The sequence below is a fragment of the Amphiprion ocellaris genome, chromosome 24, assembly GCF_022539595.1.
Source record: "Amphiprion ocellaris isolate individual 3 ecotype Okinawa chromosome 24, ASM2253959v1, whole genome shotgun sequence".
NCBI lineage: Eukaryota > Metazoa > Chordata > Actinopteri > Pomacentridae > Amphiprion > Amphiprion ocellaris.
Genome location: NC_072789.1, coordinates 3767859 through 3791029, shown reverse-complemented (window position 1 = coordinate 3791029; position 23171 = coordinate 3767859). Strand labels below are relative to the sequence as shown.

Here is a 23171-nt window from a genome sequence, read left to right as displayed (position 1 = left end):
CTGCTTCTTGAATACATCTCATAATGACCGTTTTGATTCCCTTTGTTGCCACCGACAGTGGTTTGTTTGACCAGTGGCTATCTTCAATTTTACGCTAGCATCCACCTGAGCAACCACCTTAGCTTCCACCTTAGCAACCACTTTAGCATCCACCTTAGCCTGTCGTTTCAACACCAGTGTTTTAGTTGTCTCACTGAAACCAAATGGAAAAGTTAAAGCCCCAAACTATGCAGTGTTTACACTCCAAAACAAATGCTTTAACACCACCCTCTCCACTCAAAACCTTTACATTTACTTCGTCAGACATTAGTATTGACTCTCCACAGGGTTCAAAGGTCATCTGCAGAGGAACCATGCTACTGTCTGGCTAGCTGCCACATGCACCCAGGTTTCCTCCAGAGTAAACATTCACTGTGTTATTAGCACTAGCGAGGAGGCTAGGTGAGGGCACATTTTAACTGGTTTTAATTTGTTCTACAGGGCGACCACAACAAAACAAAACGGCATTTTCTCCCTCTCAAGGAAGCCACTAAGCAGCCACTTGGCGCAGCCTTTATTCCCCACAGTGGCTTTTATAATGGACCGTCTGTGTCCTTAAGGCACGCTTGATTTGCATCCACACACGAGAAGCACATTATTCTAGACATGGAGACAGTGCAGCGACAACGCGACCAATGGGTTGAACAACAACCAGTGGCCTTCTGGTTCTTCACCCCTCGGCCAGATGCCTTTAGGCTTGTTAGGTTTTTTTTTTTTTTTTTTTTTGAAATGGGGTAATAGCAGCAGTTTGGAGTCAGATTTCACTCGCTGTCTTTGTCAGAAGAGGCCAGAAATGAGTGATGCACAGAACACATCTGGAAAAGCCAGTGAAATATTCCTTTGGGCATTGTTAAGTGTGGCTCTGTTTCCTGTGCTGCATCCTATTATACGTGCGTTATTTAAGAATTTAGTTATGAGCTGGTTATGCAAAATGGAAGGTCTGACAAATGTTTGCTCTCTCTTTGATGTTCGGTGCAGCTTGTTTGGCTCATTTACAGGATTTGTAGTTGTAGCTTCATTACATAATGTTGCTTTGACAGGCACTTGTTTATTCATTATTCACATCAAATTTAAATAAAACAAACAAACAAAAAACACATTTCTAAAGGCATTTATGCGAACACACAGCTCAAATGTATCAACGCTATATGTTGTAGTATCTTAGAAGAGATTTGCTGAGTAGCCTTAAAGCTGGAGTAGGAAGAAATCTGAAAAAGGGCAGAATTTGAAAATCTACAGCCCTCTGCCAACAGCTCCTACCCTATCTAAGCATAAATTGTATATAAAATATGAAAATATGCCACCTTGATGATGCTAACTGAGTTGAGGATTACTGTTTTGAGCTCAAAACCAGACGTCACATGTAGCTGGTGGGTCTGACGTAGAACTCGAGGACACAGTGCACAGCGATACAACATTAGCACCGTGCTGTATTTAAAATGTATTGAAAATAGCCATTAAGACCATGAAGCCGTCAGGAAAGTGTTTGCAGAGGAAGCAAATCAAGTGAGATATAGGGTCATTTTGTTAAAAACGTCAGTACAATTGGACTTGGAGTCACCACCTACTCACTTTTCAGACCTTGTTCTTCATTGTCAATGGTTTTAACTCTTTCTTACTAGTCGATCAAGAGCTGCAGATAGTCAAGCTAAAAGTCAACATCAATTTGTGGCTTCACATGTGATTCAAACTCCATCTTCTAGGGAAAGTGTTTGTTGTTGGATTTGATCTTCAGCATGTTTCTGATAAGCCAAGGAAAGCAGTAGAGTTATGTGATGATCAGCGTACATTTGTCCGTGTGTTTGTCTGTCTGTCTGATAGCAACATCACTCAAAAATGGACTAACAGATTTGGATGAAATTTTCAGGGAAGGTCAGAAATGACACAAGGACCACCTGATTAGATTTTGGCAGTGATGCGGCTTTTAGTCTGGAACCACCGATTTGTTAAAGATTTCTGTATCATTGCCAGGTAGCGTCACAGCATCACTGTAACCATGACAACAAGTGAACGCTACGTCAGCTGACTGTTGACGATCACATGATTGTGATCCTACTACAAATCCACCGTTGTGGACTTATTGAGACTTATCCATCGGAAATGATACAAGGAACAACTGATTAAATTGTGGGGGTGTTTCTGAGTCCAATCAATTCCCGCCGCCTACTACATATTTAGGTCACATGATTCGGCATCTGTACATAATGTAGACATGCATAACACACACCTGTGCTCACCACAAGGTGTTTTTTTTTTTTTTTTCATCCGTCGGAAATCATTCAACAACTGAGTGCTTGTCTTGTTTATATTGTTACTTTTTTAAACCAACTCCTGATTGCATGAATTATGTTTTTAAAATGTGCTACCTGAGCAATGTCCCGCCCACAGCACTTTCTGATTGGTTACATGTAATGAGTAGCCAATCATTGTGGATAAATGTTGAAAAGTTTGCCTTTAATTAAACATATGTAAAATATTTTAAAAAAGAAATTTCACCAAAGTTTTCCGTTGGAGTTTGCTGTTCTGTTCTGAATTTTGAGTTTATATTGGTTTCAGATATCAGCTATCAGTCTACTTGATTACAAATAATCAGTATTGGTATTTGCCCTGAAAGAAACTGACCAAATTACAATATGCTGGAAGATTAGGGTAGAATTTTTGCATTAAAAAAATCTGCCTAACCCAGCTTTAGTGGCCCAAAAGACACAGCATGTAGCTCAGTCATAAAAAGCCCAGTCATGGATTAAATTTCCATCCACGGAGATAAAACATATGTTATCGTGCCATTTCACTACCCCAGTTTGAAAGCATATGTGAGGGATTTGTCACTGTCGGCTTTCTTTCTCGAGGCTATATTTATAAGAGAAGCCAGGGAGACGATGGGTTGCATATTTCACAACAGAAATACAGAACCAGAAACATGGCTTTCTCATTCCTCCTGTGCTGTCCTGTTTTACCAAAAGAGGAGGGGGAAGAAATAAAACATCTTCTGTTCCCCTCGCTACATCCCTCTGCTGCTTTTCATCCATGCGTGATTTCTTTGGGATGCAGTTGATTAGATGAGAAAAACAGTTGTCAAAGAAATTTTAGGCTCGACGAATGATCGGTGGAGGCTGTTTGTGTGTTAGGGGGAGATAGATTTGAAAGCTATTCTTGGTTGTTGTGTGTGTGTGTGTGTTAGCATCTCCTGGTCTGTCCGTCTGTCAGCACTTTGCTGGCTCTGTCGTGCGAGTAGCAATGGCCCTGTCTGTCTCCCAAACATCCATCCACCCACCCATGTCCCTGGGCATTCCCTGCACAAAAGCTCCGGAGACAAGGCTGGGGGGGGGTTGGCGATGGTGGTTGGTGTAGTTTACCCAGGTTGAGTTACAGCCAGGGGCTGTAGGTGGAGGATGGCACTTCAAACGCAGCACCGGAGGGCTGGGGGGTAACCTGATATTTCCACACTGATAGGAGGCTTGGGTTGGGGAGCTGAGGATAAACTGGACAAGGCCACCAGCTGCATCGGGGGCCAACAAGATGCGTCATTGTGGGTGTATTTTGTGTGAGTGAAAATGCAAGGGAAAGTGTTTCATTCCTCATGGGTGTGTCCCCCCTCCGTTGTTGCAGGCACTTGCTCCCAGCATCTATAGGGCCTTGTTCTGGGAACATTTTGCTGACCTTTGGTGACAGCTGCCCCTGCCATTTGCAAACAAAGGCAAATGGCTAACCAGACCGCTCAGACCTCTGCTATTCCAGAGCCGCTCTTCCTGTTGGCCTTTTCATATATATTTGGAGACTTATGTCAGAGCCCTTTATAGCTGGAAATTACCTTTTTCTGATCCGGCCTTTGCGTTTGTCATGGTTGAATTCTGTGGTTTGACAAAGAAATTAGTAGAGACCTGTACTCTCACTAGAGCTCCAACTGTTTTGCTAATTGATTAATGGATTTGATTCTTTTTTTCTCCAATTCTCTATTCATTGCAAGAACAGCATCTGAAAAATTAAACAGATGTACACAAACTATATACATCCAGAGAGTAGATGTAAAAAGCAACAGCAGCACATATGCAGGATTTCAAAGTAAAGAATCAATAAATAAATAAACAATTACAACACAGAAACACTTCTTTCAGTTAAAAGATTTTGAGTTCATTTTCATGCAGTCATCCCATCAAAACTGGGTCTTAAAATGCCTCACATATCTCACCCATCCCTCCCAGTGTTGCACAAAGGAATCCATCTTCAGGTTTACAGTAAAGATTATTCTTTCCATCCTATAAATTCCTTTGGTTATGTCTATCCAGTTATTTGTTGTTGGTTCTTCTTGTGTCGACCATTGTTTTGTTTTTGCTTTTTTTCCCTGCAGCGAGTATCTATTTATGTTTTTGACCTCTGGAGGAATGCATCCCAAATAGACGGTTTGAAAATCAAATGGTAGATAAGTATTAAGAATTATTTCTATGGCTTTATGTATTTCTTTCCAATAACAGTTAATTTTTGGGCATTCACAGAATATGTGGAAATGATGAGTCACATTTTTCCAGCAGGATTTGAGTAATTTTTTAAGGAAAAAACACTCAGTATTCTCTACAACCTCTTGTTTTTTTTTTTTTTTTTACTCCTCCATGACAGCAGTCAGTAAATCTTTGCATTATGGGCAAAACAAGACATTTGACAACATTGTGTTGGACTTTGGGATCCGCTGATCAACACTGTTCACCATTTTCTGCCAAGCAGCTAGTTGATTAATTGAGAAATGAACTTATGTCACTGAAGCCTAACTTTAACTATCTTACAGCTCAGTATTCAGTGCTCCCAACGCCAGGAAATGTGAAGGTGTGCTGAATTTCCCAACCGTACTAAAGCAGTGTATGCATAAACAATACAGCTTGTTCCCTGTAAGCTTTACTACTGATTGGAGCAGGCAGAAGGAGGGCATCTCCTCCTCCTCCTCTTCTTTTCAGGCAGTACGTGATCTTGGACCTCGTTCAGCAGGTGCACTCAAACAAGGAAAATACGCCCAGCCATGTAAAGACAGCTAAAGATACAAACGGCAAGGACTGACCTACAATCGGATCTCTGCACCGCGTTGCTTCATATATCTGTGCCAGTGGGTGAAGGCAGTATCATGAGTGTATACGTTTTTAGCACAGGTCAGTCCTGCTGGGATTTACGCCCTTAAAGAAAAGCCTGCTTTTAGATACTTTTACACGGCTGGATATTATTGATTCGTGTTTTTTTTACTAAGTTTAAGAAGTGTTGTAATATTACCTCAGCCTTATCTACTTTCCTGCATTTTCTAGGTCACATTTCAACATCTGTGAAGTGGAGAGAGCAAGTTGCACAACACACAACATATTCTTTTATGGTGGATTTCTCTGGTTAACACCAAAAATGAACATCATTTGTTGCGAAAATGTCATTATTGGTTCCTAAGCCACCTTAGTCTGCCAGTCTTTATCTCCACACGACTTCGTCCATGACCTATTTTCCTTCATTCTATCTGATCTGCTATGATACATGTTTAGCATGTCGTATTGTTCATTCATTAATTGTCCCTTTTGTTGCTACCTCTTTGGCTGCACAGTTTTGTTTAAGCAGCTTAGGCAGCTATTAATCGCTGTGACTTTGACAATGGCAGGTGGCTGATTCTCAGCACTGTGTGGCTGGAGAGGACGGGCCCCCCTTCTCTTCTACTGTACTGCAGATGGTCTGTTTCATTCACTGTAGCAGGAGGTCGGTCTTTGTTAGGTAAATAGTGAATGTGGTAGGAAGTAGGGGGCCCTTTTGTGGAGCGTGCTGACTGATGATTGTTGCTCTTCATCACAGACGCAAGTCAGTGTAGTGTTTTATCGAGTACATGAGGGCCCACATTATGCAAATGTAATCGTCTGCCTAAGTCTGCAAGAGTCCCTTTTGGATGTCCATTTGCAGCCTGAAATTTGTGTCCACACAGGCCACTATGCTGCAAGGGTAGTAGTGTGCAGAACAGACCTTCAACAGGACTAGAAAGTGGTATAATAACAGGAACAACTGTGCGTTTGTTGTGTCTGCAGCTGTGAATGTACACCTCCGCAAGGGAGTATAATCAGCCTTAGTCATGCAGGCAACATGATCAACACCTCAGGGGTCCAGCATGATACTGGGTTGGTGTTAGCTCTGCAGACACGTCGACTCCTGTAGATGTTTTCTGCCACTCTTGTTGCTGTTGGTGCTGTTTATGGTCCTTTTTGCTACTGGGCGTGGAGTCACGAGTAGTGCTTAAACATTACATTGTTCATCATACTGAAAGGAACCGTCACACTTTCAACCAATCAGGGTTTGACCTATGCATCACAGGCCTCAACAATAAATCAAATTGACATCGCAAAGTCCGCAGTTTATGGTGCGTGGCATGTAGGACACGGGATTTAAACTGTTGTCAATGGTTTTACAACTTCACGCTGCCCTCCTTGTGTGGGTGTCGCACCTTTGATGCTTCATCACATGTTTTGAATCAATCTTGGCCAAACTTTAAGAAAATACATCACAAATTATATCGCACTATCTTTGCCGAAAAATCACAACTCTCCTGTTCTCCTGAATGTTTCGACTCGCCCTCAGCTTTCTCTGACTCTCTTCTTTTACTTTGAATCTGATAAAAAGCCGTAGACTGAGCAGAAGGTATACCATCGCCTCGATGTCCTCCGTTGTTGTGTTGCGTTTGTGTCACAAATAACGTTAAGGGACTTCCGGGTGACGACTCCACCCATGATGAGGTGGTACTCAATTGTAATGGAAAATTACCTAAGTCGAGTCGAGTCGAGTAGGTTTTAGTGGAAAAGCGCCTTCTGTGTCTGCACAAAGGAGTGCAAACGGACACCGACGTGGAACCATAAATCCACCTTGAGACTGTCAAAGCTTTGAGGACCCATGCTATGTTTTATGCACCTACCTATAAGTTAGGTTTCACACAGCTGGGTAATCACCCTGAACCTGATCGCCAACATCCAAGTCTGGAAAAAGGAATCTCATCGCAGTGGGAATTCCCGGCTGGAATTCCAGCATCAGGTATCAGTGAGAGGCACATGAAAGGGTGGAGCGGGGGACTTGATTTATGGTGTCTCGTTTTTTTTTCTTCACCACCAGCCTGTGTAATCCACAGCAAAGTCCAGGTAAAGCTGCACCACAACAGTCGTGGAGTGGTTTGATGGATGGGAAAGCTTGTCTTAGTGGACGTACAGTCTTTTAGATCTGGGCTGTGGATATGGATGGCTCTTTGACATGGAGACAACATAAAACCTCTAGGCAAGCTTCAGAGAGAGTGGTATTAAGAGTACACAAAGTGCTAACTCAGAGGAAATGTACATGTGCTGTCTGGCTGTTGTGCGTGCTGTAAAAAAATATATATATTATTGACTATGGGTGATGTATGATCTGTCTGGTGTAAGAACTACATATGGAAGAAAGCGGATTTATTTCCTACTCTGTATTGCTTTTGCATGCACTATTTTACATCCTGAGTTAAATTAAATTAAATGGCCAGTCCTTTGCAGCAAACCATGATTTCTTTACAGCATCAACCAGTCCTCTCTACTCTGATCAGAGTTTACTCTGTTCTCATGAAACCATAACAGCGGCTTGCATGTCCGTGTGTGCGTGCAGGCTTGATGTGTTTGTTTGCCTTTTGGCTGATATACATTACAGTCCAGCACAGATAGGGGGGTTTGAGAGCGAACCGCCGCACGCAAATGCAAACAAAGCAAACTTGCACTGTTTCCCCTCACCCCGCTGTGAAATGCCTGCCTCTTGGCCTGAAATGTTTAGATGTCCTCTGTTTAGAGGAGTTTCTGCTTGTACAGTTACTTTGTAACCGTTGACCTCTGGGTTGCATTCCGGTGAAATCCACCGAGGATTCAGTTTTATTTATCACTTGGAAAACACCAACAATAGCAAGCATTATATGACTATATGAGAACGTCAAAGATGTAGTTAGAGCAAATGGTCTGCTTTCATGGCGTCTCTCTTGGGAGGTGGAGGTTAGCATCATATTGTGTTGGGGGTATCATGTTTGTGTTTGGTTACAATGACAGAGGAGTATGTCTGAATCTTTGGAATCCCAAATCCAGTCGTACACCAGATTTAAAGAGCAACTTGCAGGTCGGCAACTCAAGTGAATTAAATGAAGTAGAAAATACATTTTTTGAACATTTAGAGTAGTTTTTGTAATGGAGTCTTATGCCAAAAAAAACCCCCACTAAAGCAGGGGTGTCAAACTCATCTTAGTTTAAGGGCCACATTCAGCCCAATTTGATCTCAAGTGACCCAGACCATTAAAATCACCTTTAAATAACCACAACTCTAAATTTTTCTTGTGTTTTACCGTAGTGCAAAAATTTTCACATTGAAGGAAACATTATGAACACCCTGAAATTTATCAAGAAAAATAAATTTGAGCAACATTATGCCTCAGTTTATCAGACTTTCCAGTGCACACTTTGTGTTTTTGTCGAGCTGAATGTGACAGATTTGTAATCATCGCTCCATTGTGTCTCCAGGAACGTAATCCTCCCGTCTAAAATGAGCGCCACAGACAGCCGTGTCTTTCCTTACAGCTGCAGCAGTTAAGTCCCTTCACCTGCACAAAACTGGGCCAGGCACCAAAGCGGCTCTGCAGTTAGGAAAAGAGCCGACTGGAATAATTCACCGTGATGAAAAACTGTGAAATGCAAAAAAAGGACTCAACTTTCTAAATCACATCTGCTGAGACACAATAGCACCTTTTGTTTTTACAGTGCGCTAAGATAGAGACAGCTCCCAATGTGAGGAAAAAGCACATTTTTACTGCTCAAAATGCTTACTTTTAATCTACAAGAAATATTAAATAGAAATTTGAATGTTGTCCTCTTGAACTGCAGCTCCAAAACATATTCTGCTGCACTCCATAAATACACTGAAAGCAAAAACAGTTGCACCCGTACATTATTTAACCGTTCCAACTGTGTATCTGTGTTTAGTTCAAGCCACAAACTAGCAGTACACCAAAAACTGGGGCTGAAAAGGCTTGCTTTGCCATTAAATATGCACTGTAGCCTACTTTCCCTCCTCAGATCTTTTAACTACACTCTCGGCTGTAATCATGAAAGTTATCCCAGCTCATGTCTTGTAGAAAGCAGGCGATACTTAAGCATGTAGTGAAACCTCAAGTAAGGGAAAACGTGAAGGGTTGGAAAGCAGCCTGGCCTCGTCACGTTGCCGGCTCATTGGATCCTGAGCCAAGAGCCACAAGGTTCACCACACATCACCATGTCATTAATGACTCCGCAATTGACCTGCCTGCCAGAAAGACATGGAGAAGTGGAGGAACACCTGTAAAGAGGAGTGTGAAAATGTGAAGTGGTTACAGAAAAGATCTGGGAGGATTTATGAGAACCTATAAAATATTCCTCAGTGCAGCTGATGTCATATGAAGCACTTGGAAACTCTGAGGTCATTCTTTGTTTTCAGTGTGTCCTCTGCCAAAGTCTGGAAGTCGCACTTTTTCACAACGCTTGGCCTCGATGCAGCGCTCAGCGTTCACTGTACAGAGCGATGCTGGCAGGCTGCTCCGTTTGTCTTTTCACATCAGGGTTCATGTAGGACACTGAAGGAATCTCGAGTTTCATTTGGTAACCGCCGTGACCTACAACGCAGAGAGAATCCAGCCAATGAAAACAGCCGCGCTCGCCTTGCTAGAAGTGGATTGACACATTTTTTGCTAGAGAATCCCTTGACAGTTTCTCAAACCTGCGAGTTTAATCCCATAAAATAGCTCTGTGTGTGTGTGTGTGTGCGTGCGTGCGTGCGTGCGTGCGTGCGTGTGTGTGGCTGCCTCTCGCCAAATCTCATTGACTAATACCCTGGCAGCTCTGCGAGGGAGAGCGAGCCTCTATTGAGTCTGTGGGTTAAGTTAGTGGCTGAGTAGCTTGATAATCTCTCTCTGCTCTGCTGATCTTCACTATGATTCCTGATTATTTTGGCCCAAGTGCCACATGGGCCTTTGCCTCGGAGTTTGACACCCTGACCTCTTTTGGAGCCACAGAAAGGGTCACTGGGATGTTTAGCCATCTTAAACCCCCTCACCGATTGCTGCTGTTGGTGATTCCCGTCCAGAGATTATCCCAGCAAAACGACGCAAATGAGAAGTGAGATTTCTGTCTTTAAGCTGATCGGGCTGTGCTAATGATGAGGTTTAAGAGTTGAACAGATTGATTTCTTTTGTTAAATGATAGGTATCTGGAACTGAATGTTACAGTGCTTTACTTTGTGTAAAAAAAAAAACAAGACAAAATATTACAAAAAATGAGACAAATGACACGAAACAAAACAAAAAAGAGACAAAAAACTAGACAATTTAGAAAGCAACAAAAAAATGAACAAATGGCACAAACAAGACAAATAGTGACAAAAGCGAGAAACACAATGACAAAAAGCAGACAAATAACACAAGCGAGACAAAAAAACTAATGAAAAAAATGCGGAACAAAACAATGAATAAAGCAAAACAAACTGACAAAAATATGACAAAAAACATAAGCGAGACAAAAAGGAAACACAAAACAACACAAACGAGAAACAAAACGACAAGAACATGAGACAAACGACAAAAGTCAGACAAAAAAAGACAAAATATTACAAAAATGAGATGCAAAATGACAAAAGAACAATGAGCAATCTAGTATTTTACTTTATGATCATAACAACTTTACAGGAAATTATTTCAAATTTGTAGTTTTGCAAATGTACAGTTTCCAGTTTTTGTCTTCTCTGTAATTTTTACACTTTACAAAGTCGTCCAGAGGGCCGGATTGGACCCTCTGGAGGGCCGGTTTTGGCCCACGTGCCGCATGTTTGACATTGACGACAAGAGGTCCAAACGTGGAGCGACACAGAAGGCATTTCATCATGTAACTCTGTATGCGTGTGTTGCTTTACCAATAAACCCCACCGGCAGCTAGCCAGGCAGTGGGACCTCCGTCAGATCTCACTGGCCATCGTGGGAACATTCCTGACACAGCGTTATTCCATAATTCCCACCATGTGTGGTTTTTCCAGAGCTGAGTGCTGACACTGAGGAGAGGAGATCAGCTCCTTGTAATTGCAACCAGACCTTACAGTATATGAGTGCAAATAGCTAAAGGAGGCTGTGCAAGGTCAGTTCAATAACGTCTTTACCACAGTTTAAAGCTTATAAAGAGAGCAGATTGTGTTTCTGGCGTCGCATCAATCACATCACATGTTTGAAAAGGGCTTTAGTCGGAAGAGCAGCCATGTCAGCATCTGAATTTTATCTGCTGCCAGCTCTGATTGACATACAGTAAAAGCAGGTGATTTTCAGGTGTGAAATTGGACAACTTTTGAAGGGATTTTTGTATTGCCCCAGTGTAGAGGTCAAGCCGTGCACTGTGCAGGAATGGAAGCTTCTCAGAGTTGCACGTGACTTGATACGAAAGCAGCACATTGATCAATACTAATGCACTCTCCCAGCGAGGGTCGGCTTTGCAGGGAACCATCAATCAGCTGCCTGATGGTTTATCCTAGTGCCCTTACCAGAAGTCTTAGGGCCACTGCTAAGGACTCGTCTTGTTCTGGAAGTAGATTAAGGTGCTGTTGGGTGATTTCAATCAATACGTCTCCCACGGTTTAACCATTGATTTACAGATTGTTGAGGAATCTGAGATCTATGTTGTGAATCAGAGGTCACAGAATGGTTTGTTTTACCAAACACAGTGCAGCCATATGTCACATTTCCAGATAATGTCCTGTCACGCAGCACAAGAATGAGATGAATGCATCTTTAATCACTGATCTGTACTCTGTGTGGCGTCACGGTGACATTCTGTCTGTGCTTTTTTGCACTGTTGTGATTCATAGCAGGCTTTTTTTCTGTGTTTATAGGTTAGCATATGGTTGTATTTTATTCCGATCTGACGTTACAGAGGAAGAATGGACAAATGTATGGTATTTTAAGGCCATTGTTTGTAATGTTATTGCACTGGATTGTGTGCTACTGTAAGTTCTTCCTGCTATTTTGTCAACAGAGCCGATGCACCCAAGTTCAAAATGACGGTTCATCTCTATATATGCACCGAAAGCCCAGACAAACAACTTTTTGCTCTTTGTGTATCAAAAAACAAAGCAGAATAAATATGAAAACTTAAGCTCCTTTCAAACATTAGCTCTTTTTGTACTAATGTGACAGCAACCAAATGTGTTGACATCATGTCTGAATGCACACTCTGCTCACTTTTCTGTAAAGGTTGCAGTGTGAATCTAGTGAGTCGAACCTAGTAATATTTTGGTATCACACTCAAGTCTGAAATGCACCCTGTCATGTTGACGAAAAGACACGCAAATGCAACAAGCTGTGGGAAGTGATTAGAGCAAGACTCCACATTTCAGACACATTTGTCATCTCTTTTGCTGTGCTATTTCAAATGAAATGTCCATAAAAATATAATTTTAGTTCCATAAAAACAGACACTAACAGCTTAGATTAATGATAATAATAATGCTAATACCAAAAAATACTATAGTAATTTTTTTTCCTCACATGCTTCCAGATGCTTGTTCTGGTCTTTCCCCTAAGTCAGGGGTGTCAAACTCATTTTAGTTCAGGGGCCACATTCAGCCCAATTTGATCTCAAGTGACCAGTAAAATCACAGTGCAATAACCTATAAATAACTCCAAATTTTTCCTTTGTTTTAGTGCAAAAAAAATACATTCTGAAAATGTTCACATTATGAGCACCTTTAGCAAATTAGATCATTTGGTAAATTGTGGTCGCCCCCAAGTTGCATCCAGAGCTCCGTTACAGCTGTCAGGATATTTTTATTTTACTGTTATTAAAGCAGTTATAGTCAGACACTGACAGAATTTTCATAGTTTAGGAAATTATAAATAAATAAACAAGGCTGTTAATTATTTGGACAGTTTGATAAGCTGCTATCAGTTTAGAATTAGGCTTTTGTGGGTGCCCAGATAGCTCAGCTGGTTGGGCGGTGACCCCTAAACAGGGGCTATAGTCACCAATGCAGTGGTCATGGGTTCGAATCCAGCTCGTGGCAATTCATTACATGTCGTTCCCCCATTCTTCTACCCATGTTTCCTGTCTCTCTCCACTATCCTATCTAATAAAAAGGCAAAAATGCCAGAAAATTATACCAAACAAAAAAAATTGTCTTTTATTTATTTGTGCATGAATGACAAATAATGCATAGCTTTCTCCATCACTGGTATGTCTGAATGAAGACATGAAGCACATTAACGGGAAGGAAACTCCTTCTGAATGACAGAATGCCGTCACTCTAAGCAGCAGTGTTACATATCACGTCTGAAAAGGGATAATTACTCAGCGTTCATAATTACAACCGTTCAGTCTGTGTGTCATGCTGAAGTCACAGGTTGTGGACTTCCAGCACCTCATGCACTGTACTCATGTATTTAGCTCTGTCTGCTCGCTCATTTGCCGTGCTTTCCCCTCCAACAATCCTGTCTTTATTTCCTGCTCTGACATCATCATCACCACCGCTTGCTCACTGCCCTGCCCTCCTTCCCACTTCCTGCCCTGACAGGAAATGAGCTGGCCCAAAGGATTGCTGTTAATGGAGGAAGCGTGGGTGGACAAGGACACACCTGTGTCCACCACACTGGACCCTGTGTTTCCCCCTTGGTCTGTTGTTGAAGTGGGGCACTGATCTAGGCCACATAAAAAAAGTCTGTTGAAGTTCACTGTTGACAGTAATACACACAGGGCACCTTTTGGGGCAGTTGTGTGTTTTTGTAGTGCCCTCAGCTTAAATTCAAGGGAAGAGTTGTTTCCAGAGGGTGTTGGCCTGCTTATTTTAATGCACAAAGCTGCTGTTAATGTAACGGAGCATTTGTACTTCTTATATCAGTTGTCCAGTACTACAGTGATGCTATGGAACATGATGCTGTGTTTCCATTGAGTGTTTTTATGAACATTTTTGAAGTAACACATAGGAAAAAGTCAATTGAAAGTAGGGATGCTAATGATTATCTGGTAGTTGATTATTTACACTACCTTTCGAAAGTTTTGAGTCACTTAGAAATGTCCTTACTTTTGAAAGAAAAGCAGTTGTTTTTAATGAAGATACCATTCAATGAATGATAAATCCAGTCTAGACATCGTTAATGTGGTAAATGACTATTCTAGCTGGAAATGTTTAATGGAATATCTCCATAGGGGTACAGAGGAACATTTCCAGCAACCATCACTCCTGTGTTCTAATGCTACATTGTGTTAGCTAATGGTGTTGAAAGGCTCATTGATGATTAGAAAACCCTTGTGCAATTATGTTAGCACGAGTAACAGTGTGAGTTTCTATGGTGACCCCAAACATTTGAATGGTAGTATATCTATTAACCACTAAGGCAGGAGTTGAAGGACATGCACGTCAGAAAATCTGTTTTACATTAGATTTCATGTTAGCTGCTTTTAATAGTGTAACATTGCAAGGGGGCTGTCAATGGCACTACAGACAGTGCTTTTGTTGACAAGCACAGAACATTGTGAGGGTTTAGCTAGCAATGGGCCACCATGACAAAGAGCTCTGTGACAGTCTATGTTTTAAATGTGAGCCAAAAGTACCATGATAGTGTTTCTATAATCAAATGGTTGATGAAATCTGGCCCCCATAATCTAAAAAATGGCTTATCAGCATATGGCAGTATATCTACTGTACTTCATTTGCTTTAATGATTCTTTGTTTATTGTTTGTCATAGTTGAATGTCAGTTAAAAATGGCAAAAGTTTGCGTAACGTGGTGTTTGACTCTTAGAGTTACTGTGTTTCATGGGTGATGGAAGCATCTTATTCAAATTAGTTCTGACATAGCAAACATCTAAATCATATAACTGATCAGTTAATTCTGCTCTTTTTTTGGTCTCCAGACAGCATGAAAGAGGGCTAATGCCAGCTGTTAATAAAGAATAAATACAACTGGCTCCATTGAAAATTTCTGAAGATTTTTCCTAGCAGATGCCAAACAACTGCTTTTGTTTTAGCTTCTTGAAGTCAGTTTATTTCTGCCTAAATTGCCACCTTCTGATGACACTACGTGACCTAGTTAATGGAAACAAACCTATTTTTCTTTTCTTTCTTTTAATGACATTTCAAAACTTGGACAATTATATGAAAATAAGGCTACCGAAACAGAAATGTGTGGACTTGTTGCCTTCTTCTTCTTGCCTCTTGATCATAGCTTGGTCATGTTTGTCTGTGCATGTGTTGCAGGCCCGCCTTTGTTTTCAGCAGTGGAGCAGCTGTCTGCAGGCCTCTGCGCTGTTGTGACTGGAGCAACTGTGCTGCCTGCAGCTGCACAGACCCATGTGCCGCTGCCACACCTGTTCAATGGCCTTGTGTTGACTGAGTGATATCACACGTTAACTGTGTGCACATTACAACAGAGAGATAGCAGGTTGTTGGGGAAAGGGTGGAGTGAACTGGAACTGGGGCAGGCGATTTAAAAAAAATAAAAAATTCAAGTCACACATGTAAGGATGACATGCAAACACACACAAGCTTTCTCCTTGTTACAACAGATCTGTTTGCTGTGAAAACACACCCTCACACAGACACTCTGCTGCTTTTTTTTTTGCCAGGAGAAGCGCCACATGCTGTGACTGAACAACAGTTGGCGTGTAGAAAAAACTGAGGAACAGCTGAGGCCAGCGGGAGTAGCTTCCTCGTAGTTAGCCACAACATCAGCTGCCCACCTCTCACACAAAGACAAAGTAAACACACACCACGACCAACTCATAGCGGTGATATTTCTTGACCAGCTCAGCATGTTTTAACCTGATGCTTCGGAAATTTCTCTTATTGCGAGACTATGATTCAGCATGTAGATTGTTTTTGGTAAAAAGTGCCCCAGTGTGAGTCAACGCTCTTGTGCGAGTTGATGATTCACTGAAATGTTTAAAGCTGATTATTAACACCTAGCGGGTGAGTCACAGTCAATGCACACGTAGGACAAGGTTGAGTTTCTCCTCTGACTCATGTTGTGGTGGTTCGGATGCTCATTAGATCGGCTGCATGTGTGTGTTGTCATGACATGAAGAAGGCCTCTGCAGCTGAAATGTCACATTCTTAATCTTACTGGGATGATGAAGAAAGTTTATAGTAAAGAGGAGAAGTGCGCTTGATTGCTTTCAGAGCTTTGCATAAGTGTCTTTCTGTGCCGTGCTCAGTTAAGTCTCTCGCTCAAGCACTCTCCACAGTTAATCCTTTGCATTCTTGTGACAGTGAAATCAGCCCGCTCTCCTCCAGCTGCTGCCTGCAGAGACTCTCAGGCGATCCATAAGTTTGATATTTCACTGACTAACGGCTTTCTATGAGGTGAACAAAGCAGGGGTTGCGTTATGCTCACTCAAAATAACATTAAATCCCATCTGATAGATTTTGTTCTTCCTCTTTTTCTCTCTTTTCCAGGGGGATAAAAGCCCAGTCATAGAGCGGACCGGTGGTTCCATCTGACCTTTAACCTCACTCGGAAGACGTCAAAGCCACTTTAGAGGTAAGAGTTCCTGTAAACTGGAGTGAGTAAATGGTGCCGTTGCAACTTTGTGTGGGTAATAAATTCAAAGCAGAGGGGGGAAAAAAAAAGAAAAACTGCCAGTAAGCCTTGCAAAACTTACGTGTCTGTGCACAAATGTTACAGAGATTGTTATTTTGACTCGAGTTGCTGGTGCAGCAGGCTGTCAGGGAAGTTATATTTAAGGTGGGCTCAAATGCCAGTTTTATTGCCGTGCCTCTGACATACATGTCAGGCGCCATGTGTTCAAACCAGCTATCAGCTGCTATCACGAGTGGAATCCCCTGTTGACAGTGTTGGATACATGTTTGTGTTGTTTGCTGTGGAAAGAGGCAAAACCAGAGCTAGTGGTGTATCGAGGGAGGCTTCACCCCCCCTCTAAACCCCTTGATTCAGAAGGCCTTGTAAATCAAAGCCAAATGAAAGAGAAGTCAAACCTCTGAGGATCTTGTCAGGGGAGAGTCTTCCTCGCCGAAGGAGATAATTCTTGACTTAAGTGGAACCATGTGAGTTCAAACTGTCGCTGTGGTCTGTAGAAAGAGATGTTCCTTACAGTGAGCCTTTATTCTCTCACTGTCGCAAATCTGTGTTGAATTTGCAATCCAGAGTCTAAAAGTTAGAGTTAGACGGCAACACACATGAGCACTTACACATTTACATATATTCTTTGTGGAAGGAAACAACAAAGTGTGCAAGATAAATAACTCGATAAATAATAAGACGTACTGCCTGGTATTTTCCATCATGTTTTAGTTTTGTTTATGGAAATAGTCATAGGAAAACTAGCTAATTCAAATGTTCTGGTGCAACTCTGTTTCTGCTTTTGGTTCCAGATGAAATGCAGATAAGTTGGATACAGGCATAAAGGATTGTTCACCTCTGTTGATTCTGTTATTGATCCAGTAGTTTCCTTTATTTTGTCACGGTCACGTTGTGTTGACATTATCAAGGAGAAATCGTACCTTTTATAATTACCAGCTCCGATAGTGTCGATAATATTGTTTTTATATTGTGAGTCTGTGTGTGTCAGCCTGGCAAAATGATGGTTCTTGACACTTAGGGTGCTTTCACACCTACGTCTTTTAGTCCGCTTAAAGCGGACTGGAGTCCGCAACACCTGCAAGTACGGTTCGTTTGGGCTGATGTGAAAGCATACCAGATTTTTTTGGTTCGGACTAACGAACCGCACCGAGACCACCTTCGGGAGGTGGTCTCGGTCCGCTTCTATGTGAACTCCAGTTCGGTTCGCTCCTGGTGAGAACACAAACCTGTCTCCATTCGGACCACTTGATGGCGCAGCAGACTTTTTGGTCTACGGGAGCTTCCGTAGCAACCTGCACAGGGAATTTTACGCCAATCAGCGTACACCAACGTCATCGTAAACGCCTTGTTTTGTAAACAGCGCCGCCAAACGACTGGGGGGAGATATAACATTAATTGGAGTAGGTTCACCTGCGAAAACACTGGTGTGAATGCGAACCGAACCAGTTGAAAATAGCAACATTGTAACAACTTTTGGGTCCAAACGAACCACTTTAGCGGACTAACAGGTGTGAAAGCACCCTTAAAGTAGAGGGAACTAGCATAAAGGTGGTTTTGAGTACTTTTGCAGGTGTTCATATGTCAGATTTTGTCAACATAATAGAATTGCAACTATGCAAGATACCGTTACAGAACTTCACAGTTATGTAGTTGAGATCAAAATAAGGCTGAATTTGAAAATAGGTGTAGTCTGACCCATTACACAGTATGGAAAAGTGTCTTTATAACTGTACAAAACTGGAGCGATCAGGTTAGTTTGACTTAGAATAAATATTAAGCTTGTCTGAATGTTAATGAATGTGAATAAACAAGGCTTCACAGATACTGTTTAACTCCTTGACTTAACTTTTGTCAACCAATGTTCAGTCTTTATTTATAAAAGGCCAAAAAAATACGAGTAAAACAATAATGTAATATCATTTATTCCATATGTTCATGAAAAATAATGTGAGTATAGGCCGTACAGATGCTGTTGCTCCTTCTTGTTTGTTAACTATTGCAGCAGTGCAGATTTAGTAAAATGCTGAGCAGTGAACTTGTCTGGATTGGTGTTAATTTATTTTGTGAGCTCCAGTACTGAGAGCCACAGTGTTCTTGCAGTTATTTGGCAACACAAGAGCATACATTGTAAGAATACATGCTAATAGTTGGATTTTAAAACCGTTTATTTGCATAATAAACATGGTGTAAAACATCTAATCTAAATGTATGAAATTTTTAAGCCATTAGTGGCCGGTGTTGCTACTCATATTATAAAAGTCAGAGACCTGGAAATGCAGGTCTGGTCCAAATTATTTAAACATGGAAATGTGCAATAGGGAGGAAAATGTGACTGAACAAAGACCCAGAGTCATATTGGACTATTTGCATCTTGGGAAAACAAACTTGTGATGTGAAAATAGGCCAGCCGAGGGGCTTTAAACTGGGATCCAAGCAGAAATGGAGCCCGGGGCTTAAAGGAGGAAGCCTGCTCTTCTGGACTCGAACTGTTCCAGGAAGAAGGGACGCTCATGTGTCAGAGGTTTGTGTGTGTCAGCGTCATGTGTTTCAGAGGAGTCGTCACTTAGAAACACCCGCTAACGTTGACACTCAGCTGTCAGTATCGTTCAGTATGTCCACAACACACCACACATGGGGCCTCGGTCAATGTGAGACTGATCAGTGACGTGGTTGACATGGCAACCGTTTCATTCATGCATGTATCGGGCGTTCTTAAAACAGACTGTCCTTGAAGTGGTCCCTCCTCCTCCTGAAGTCATATGAGTTGCAGACCTTTGGGAAATGGAAAAAAATACTGAACTGACACAGCAGGAATGCTGGAGGTGGTGTGTGCAAGGAAACAGACAGACATTTTTGGGGTCTGTCTGATGAGATACACAAATACACACCAGCTGCAGGGGTTATGGACAGAAGAGCAGAGCATGGGAGAGATGGGAAACGTAGTGAAGACTTTCCCAGCTGCTAGTGGCGTGCAGACATATGTGTCTTCCTTTGTTGCAGAACCAATGTTTTGTCACGAGTTAGCGGTCCGTGTGTAGGTTTTGGCATGTTTTGTGTTCCCTTACAGGTGGCAGATGTAAATCTACTGTCCAGCAAGACCAAGCAACCAAAGTATGATGATATAAACCTATGTTTTGGCACCGTAAAGACGATTTGATTATGTGAATTTACTGAGAAAAGCTTGTGGCGTGCTTGAATTATCACTACCAGGAATTATTTGCAGCTCTTTTCTCAAAAACATCCCCAGAATATATTAAAAAGGCTTAAACTTGTTCTGTTGCCTGCTGCAGACAGACTGTCAGATGATGTTATACACCTTTGAACTAAAAGTGGGTTCGCTTCAGAGGTGGATTTTGTGCAGATGAGACAGGAGTCGGCTTGAACACTTTTTCTACTGCTAGGAAGCTTATATGGAAATCTGAAATGTTTACAAAATAGTAGACTAAATTTAATGAATTATTTGTCATTTTTAAAATCCATCCATCCATTTTATGCCACTTATTCAAGCCACATTGATGTACTTGATTACATTATAGTGCGTTTTTCTATATTCCCTGTACTGGTCTTCTGTCATACTACCATATATTGTATTATTATATTGGTATTGTAGCCATTTTCTATTGCACAAAGGACATTTTGAGTTCTTTCTACTATTAGTCATGTTGTGCTTTTTCCATAGAGGTGCAGGACTTGAAATATGATCCCACAGTGAGTAAAAATGTGGGGTTAAAGCACAAAGACAGAGGAAAGGTAAAGCAAACACACACATTTCAATATTTGTTTATTTATTGCAACTCATATTGACCAGTATTATAGTAGATTTTCCCCATTTAATGCAGGCCTATTGTGAAGCCTGCACTAACCCTGATTTCAACTGATGTCTTGATGGATTCACAATACGACCACTTTTATATCTGACCAGGCACAAAATAAAAGCTTGTATTACTGTGCAGAGGACTTACTCTGCAGCATTGCAGTTCTTTTTTACTTTATATTTCACCACATCTCTCATCTTTTTGAAGCGGTGCTTGTTTTTAATGTCTGGCTAATCCTTCGTAGCGGTCGGCCCGTGTTGTCGTCTGTCTGCTGCAGTGCTGCATCATGTTTGGAAGTTTGCGTGGGCGTGAGCGAGCCCACTGCAGCAGCACCACCTGAACCCCTTTATGTGTAACCTGATCTCTGGAGGGAATGGACAAGACTATTGATTTCACATTTGGACCGGTGCCCCGGAGGGAAGCTGACACATCCTCAGTGTGTGCAAGCAGAAGAGGGAAACACACACACAGTCAGCTGGTTTACTCAGCACACATCGCCTGTTCTTTCTTTTATCATCGAGTGTTGAAACATTATGGAAATCCGGGGAAAACGTCAGCTGAATTCTCTGCAGTTAAAGGAACAAACACCGAGCCAAGCTCCCGATGCGATAGCCAGGCTGTGAGAGCATGTTAACACAGAGGCGTGCATGTGTGTTGCCATGGCGATGACCGCTCAGATAGATGCAGGGCAGGGGAAGTTTGGCTCGCTGCGATGTTGGCGAGCTGTCGAGTGCTCACACCTACCACCCACCAGTGTGACGGTGCATCTTCACGCTCTCTCTCTCTCTCCGCTGCTCTTCCTCTCCATCTGTCTGCCTCCGACATCCTCCTCGTCTTTTCTCCTCTCTCTCTGCCCCTCCCTCCTAATTGGCTGGAGTGACTCACTGTGTCACGCTGCACTCGAGTGAACCCGAATGCGTTCTCCGCTGCTCGCAGGCTGCTTCTCATGCTTGACTGATGACACTGGAGCTGTTGTTTTGGCCATCAGTCCCTCCCCCTTTATTCACAACCTAATGGCTAGCTCCATTATTGTAGCCATCCATCATTCTTTTTCCTCTCTTGTTAACCACGTCCTGTCTTTTCACCTCGATCAGTCCTTCCACTCGATGCTCTCTTTCATGTGACATATGCCACTTCTTATCCTTGCTTTGTTTTTGAATTCTGTCGAGTGGAATCGTCTCATTGCCGTGACACATAAACTACATGTTTGCGGTGAAGGAGGTGGTGTAGCTGTTATCTTATCTTGGTATTTTTTCCTGTACATGTCTGAGAGTGCTGACTAATCTCCCCCACAGCAGCCTGTAGTGCTGCTCCATTCATATTCAGCCATGCTTGCGGCTGCTGGCATGATGTAAATATTGTTTGTGGCTTTTTTATCACGTGAAGAATCAGAGATGTTATCATGAATGGGTATGAGTTCAGTGTAGCCTCCTTTAACAACGTGGCCAACAGGAACTTTGCACTGCCTGAAAGCTATTCAAATTACAGGGTAATTTGTGACTAAGCCACTGTAATTTGACATTGACTCGAACAATAAGGTGCTTTTTCTTCTTCTAGCTGCAGGTACATGTCAAGTGTTTGACAGTAGAGGAAAACATTCAGTTACAGGGTCATTCCAGAATTGGAGGACATTTGGGCTAATGGATAATAAACTATCAAAGGTTCAATTGACTCAGCTTACACATCAATGGTACAATTTTTTTCCATGTTTTGTTAGTTGTTTGCTAACCCTACTTTAATCACAGTAACAGGGTTGCTAATCCATGCTAATGTGATCTTTTTCTCAGCAGTAGAAGCTAGATATTTAGCTGCTGTTACTGCTGACCAAGAGGACAAACTGACTGATGGAAAACAGTCCAAAGAATTAGTCTGATCCTGATAATATGAGGTAGAGAGACATAACTTCGCTCTATCCATTCTTTAGGAAGACTGTTTGATGATGTTGACGACAAAAGCAAGATATAAAACGACAAAAACAAGACACAGAATGACAAAAACAAGACATGAAATGACAAAAACGAGACAAAACAACAAAAATGAGACGCAAAATAAAAAAACAAGATAGAAAATGACAAAAACGAGACGCAAAAGGACAAAAGTGAGATGCAAAATGACAAAAACAAGACACAAAATGACAAAAATGAGACACAAAATGCCAAAACGACACAAAATGACAGGACCGACATAGAACGACAAAAACGTCATCAACAGAGTTAAGCTAACATGCTGTGGGATACACGTTCCATGTATAATTATTATTTAAAATACAATGTTGATGAAATTTTTTTTTCCCACAATCACAAAAGACATCAATGAAGAAGTGATACCAAAAAAGGAGATTTAAACTTCATTTTAACGGTTTTATTTGCGATTCAGTTTGGTCATCAGGGGCGTGGGACAAGAGAAAATGGCATTTTAGGGAGAGCTTTTTTTAGATTTGATCTCAGGACAAGTAAATTTACACAACAACTGCATGTTTGAGTATTTTGTACATGGATTATTTGAAATTTAATGAGTGGGACGTAAAATGCCCTCCAGGTCTGCAATGACACACATACCTCTATGCACCATTTTCAAATAAAGTGCATTGCCAAAAAGCATATAAGCATTTCTTGTAAGCATTTCCATGCTGTTTGTCCCTAATTTAAACCTATGATCATTCTGTCACAGACTTTTTCCTTCAACCTTTAAAGCTGCATCCACCCTACTTTTCTCATT

The 23171-nt window shown here is 41.7% G+C and overlaps 1 protein-coding gene across 5 annotated transcripts in view; it reads left to right on the top strand.

The window, feature by feature from the left end:
- raph1b (Ras association (RalGDS/AF-6) and pleckstrin homology domains 1b) overlaps window positions 1–23171 on the top strand; it is a 56613-nt gene that overhangs the window by 993 nt on the left and 32449 nt on the right. For all 5 annotated transcript variants that reach the window (XM_055008182.1, XM_055008180.1, XM_055008184.1 and 2 more), the window contains exon 2: window positions 16494–16578. The gene's annotated coding sequence lies outside the window, so the exon portion shown is untranslated. The remainder of the gene's footprint in view (window positions 1–16493; window positions 16579–23171) is intronic.